Source organism: Gossypium arboreum, chromosome 2 (assembly GCF_025698485.1).
Source record: "Gossypium arboreum isolate Shixiya-1 chromosome 2, ASM2569848v2, whole genome shotgun sequence".
Taxonomy (NCBI): Eukaryota; Viridiplantae; Streptophyta; class Magnoliopsida; order Malvales; family Malvaceae; genus Gossypium; species Gossypium arboreum.
The window spans coordinates 44,893,551-44,898,161 of record NC_069071.1 but is presented as its reverse complement, the minus strand read 5'-3'; the positions used below and the strand labels follow the sequence as shown (position 1 = coordinate 44,898,161).

At 42.5% G+C, this 4,611-nt stretch overlaps 1 non-coding gene across 1 annotated transcript; it reads right to left on the bottom strand.

Annotated features, from left to right (window-relative positions):
* Positions 1 to 351: 351 nt before the first annotated feature.
* Positions 352 to 458, bottom strand: LOC128289841 (small nucleolar RNA R71). The gene has a single exon (XR_008279485.1). It is a non-coding gene; the product is annotated as a small nucleolar RNA R71 (small nucleolar RNA).
* Positions 459 to 4,611: the final 4,153 nt, after the last annotated feature.

Sequence of the window (4,611 nt, the reverse complement as noted above, 5' to 3'; positions counted from 1 at the left end):
TTATGCTAAACCTTCCTTAACAAGAACTGAATCGAGCATAGTTAGACCTATTATAACTGCAAATACTTTTGAACTGAAACCTAACACAATTCAAACGATACAGTAGTTTGTTCAGTTTGATGGTTTGTAGGACGAAGATCCCAACGCTCACTTGGCAAACTTTTTGAAACTATGTGATACATTTAAAATTATTGGTGTTTTTGATAACGCCATTCGCCTTCGGTTATTCCCTTATTCATTGAGAAACAAAGCTAAACAGTGGTTGAATTCGTTACCACAGGGTCAATCACTACTTAGGAACAAATGACCAAAAAGTTTTTATTAAAATATTTTCCGCCGGCTATAACGGCTAAATTACGTAATGATATCTCTTCTTTTGTGCAGACAGATTTAGAAACACTCTACGATGCATGGGAGAGATACCAGGACCTCTTGAGTACATGCCCTCACCATGGGTTACCATTCTGGCTACATGTTCAAACGTTTCATAATGGCCTGAATCCTTCGACTCGACAAATGGTTGACATAGCTGCTGGCAGAACCATCAATAATAAGAAACCTGAAGATGCCTATGAATTTATAGAGGAGACGTCACTGAATAACTATCAGTGGTAAGTCATGAGGACAAAGCCAACGAAAATAGCCGGTGTTTATAACGTCGATTCGGTCACCATGCTCTCTAATTAGGTAGTACTCTTGAATAAGAAAATTGATGGTTTTCTTAGTTCTTCACAGGTTCACCCAGTAATACAGTGCGAAGCAAGTGGAGGTGGATCAAGCAATTCAGAATACTCACCTTATGGCCACAACATGGAGAACGATCAGTTAAATTACATGGGTAATAATCCTCGATCTCAGAATAATCCTTATAGTAATACTTACAATGTAGGTTGGAGGAACCACCCAAATCTTTCATGAGAAGGCCAAGGAAATCAGAGACCACCACCCCCTCCAGGCTTTCAACAACCACCGTACTAGTAGGACAAAAAGCCGAACCTTGAGGATATGCTAAACAAATTCATCTTGGTGTCAGAAACTCATTTTTAGAATACCGAGATGGCACTCAAAAATCAACAAGCATTAATCCAGTGACTCGAAACTTAGATTGGACAGCTCGCCAAGTTGATTTTCGAACGACCACAAGGTAGCTTGCCAAGCAACACTGAATCCAACCCAAGGGAGCAACTCAACACGATTGCCATTCAAGATGAGGAAGGGTTAGTTGCAGAACCAAGGCCAAAAATGGTGGTAAGCAAAGGTAAGGATGAGGTAGGCCACAATGACCCAAAGCTGGTAAGTAAGAATATAAACCTTGTGTGACATACCCAAACGCGACAAGGAAAGACCACGTGGAAGAACAATTCGATAAATTCCTTAAATTATTAAAAAAATTACATAGTAACTTACTGTTTATTGAAGCTCTTTCGCAGATGCCAAACGCAGTCAAATTCTTAAAGGAAGTTTTAACAAATAAATAAAAGTTGGATGAGGCGTCGCATGTGGAGTTGAATGTAGTTTACTCAGCCATTCTACAAAATAAGCTACCCAACAAATTGAAAGGTCTAGGGAGTTTTACGATTCCTTGTTTAATTGGTAGTTTAGATGTTCATAATGCATTGGCTGACTTAGGGGCAAGCATTAATGTTATGCCTTATAAAATGTTTAAACAGCTAGGTCTTAGGAAACCCAAACAAACTAGGATGAGCATTCAATTGGCTGGTAAAACCATTAGATTTCCTAGGGGTATCATTGAATATGTTCTTGTTAAGATCGATAAATTTATATACCCTGTAGACTTTATTGTTCTAGACATGGAAGAGGATAGTAACGTACCTTTAATTTTAGGACGACCCTTTTTAGCGACTGCTAGAACCATTATTGATTTGGTACAGGTGAACTCACACTTTGTGTGGGAGACGAAACAATCACCCTTTAAGCTCGTAATTCGAGTAACACGTCAAAAATTGAAGGTGGTTGTATAAATCATTCTACTAGTACTGATCATGTGGTGAAACCCTCTATGTAGGAAACAGTTACGAAGAACGCATATGAGCTGTGTTCAAACAAAAACAAAAGACATATATATGAAGAACGAAGGCTACAAATCGAGAAGCTAGATGAATGGCAGACACAAAAATCGAGAATATCCAATAACCGAAATGGAGCTAGGACAAGCTCAATAGCTCACCAAATTAACTTAAGGTTGGAGATAAAGTACTACTAGATGTAGTAGATCCTCGCATTGCCACTTCTGAACCTAATGAAGAACTTCTTCTTATGGTACTCAGTATTTTCCCATATGGTACAATCGAGGTAATTCATCCCAAATTCGGCAAACAATACTCGTCTTAAACCTTATGTTGATAAAGTTGATAGTAGGGATGAGGAGTGTAAACTCCTCGCACCACCTTGACCATGCAGAAGAAAGGTAAGTCGAGCTTAGACTATAAATAAGCACTTCTCGGGAGGCAACCCGAGCACAACAGTGTTAATTTCTTTAAATTTTAGTTTTTAACATCTAACATACTAATCAAATCATGAAACGCAGGCTTTCTAAAGACCACACGGCCAGGCACACGGGCGTGTATTAGGCCATGTGAAAATAGGGCAAGCTTTTTTCCCCAACATGGGATGCGATAAGTTGCCACGGTTGTGCAACATGGCCATGGGTGAAACTGCCAAAACAACACGGGTGTGAGACATGCCCGTGCCTTCAAACTGTGGTTGAAACTGAGAATGTAACACGGGAGTGTGACACACCCATGCCATCCACCCGTGGTTGACACTGTCAAAACAAACACGGGCGTAGACCTATGTACACGAGCGTAGGAGAAGCGAACGAAGCAAGACAAGGCCGTGCGACACAGTCGTGTACACCTACAGGCCCAAGCAACACGGGCATGGGCCGAATGTTAGACTCGCCTAAATTTAAAAATCGCGAAACACTCAGGCAAAAATTAGGTCACACGGGCGTGTCCCACGGCCGTGTGCCCCAAAATCTATATAAACCTTTCACTATTCATCATATCCCTCCCCAAAAATCCCTAACCCTAGCTGCTGCAACTCCACACGCCTTACCCCCGTGCCCGTGTGCCACCTACAACACTGAGTCCGATGCCCCAAGCTCCTTCCTTTTACGTTTGTTTACTCATTTCTCTCTATTTTCTTTAAATATGTTGCTTATTTCATGGTTTCTCTACTCTATTGAACTATTTTGAATGAATATTCATAGTTAGAATATTAAAATATACATGCTTGTTTTATAAAAATTTTGTCATTTTAGTTACTACATTATGCTATACTCTTTCATTTTTCCTTGTTTCCATGAAATTTATGCTTACACACATGCATTCATTCATTATTCGCATAATCCTCTAATTTGATATATTTAGTTGTCTTAGTTTGTATCATCTAGTACGTAAATCTCATGAAATATTCATATTTAGTCTTGATTTTCCATACTATTCTTGGGGCATATTGGTTGAACTTCGATTTTTCAATACATGTACAATGTCCTCCTCACGTGGTAAGAAGACCGCTATTCCTGCCTCGAAGAAGAGGAAAGGAGCAGCGTCATCCTCGGGTCCTACCACGGAGATTAGGCACCCGTTCCTCCAGGTTCCCTTGAGACCCCAGGAGGAATTATATCAGATATTACAGGCTCGACCCCTAGGTGTGGGCCTCTGCATTGACTGGGCCACGCTCGAACAGATTCAATTGGCTGATGCGATCCAAGCCCTCCTAACGACTGACCCGTGGGGGCTCTTCTTTGAGATCATCGAGCCAACATATCTTGAGTTCACATTGGAACTCTATTTGACGTTCCACATTTAAACCGTTATGACAAACTTCGACGATCCTGGAACGGTCTAGTTCCACCTTAGTGGTCTAGTACAATTGAGCATACCCAAGTTTGGGATTGCACTAGAGCTATACACGGAGGAATTCATGGATGATAATGAACTCAACACCCTCCACTGCCACATCCACTACTCCCCCTCAAAATGCTGGACGGACCTCGTCCCTGCCTCGGCCACCTATGATCCTAGCCGCTCCAAGGCATCGACTTTCCCTCCATCCTTGAGGTATCTACATGGCATGTTGGCTCACACTCTGATGGGGAGACGACAGAGTACTGGTGTTGTCACCACCCATGATGCCTATTTGGCGAGTTGGCACATCATCGACCTTGCATACTTTATTGCCCTCGCCCTTCGCCACTAGACGGAGTGGCACAGGAGAGGAGTCATCTCTATCGGGCATTATGTGACTCGACTGGCTCGGCACTTCGGGCTCTTCAACATAGTAGCCCAATCATCCTCCCTCACTCACATCTGCTAGATGTCCCCACAGGGCATCTCGAGCATGCTAAGTATAAGGATGATCGAGAAACGACGTGGCACCTACCCTCCTCAGTACCGCCTCATCCAGTCCACCTAGGAGGCAGATTCAGAGGACATTACTGATGATGTCCCTCCACATCATGAGGACCCACCGTCTCAGCCACCACACCCCTCTCGTCCAGTTCATGAGGCGGCTTCATACGCTGACATCTCTGAGCGCCTTACTCGATTCAAGCAGCAGTGTTTTCAGCGTTTCAATAACATTGAT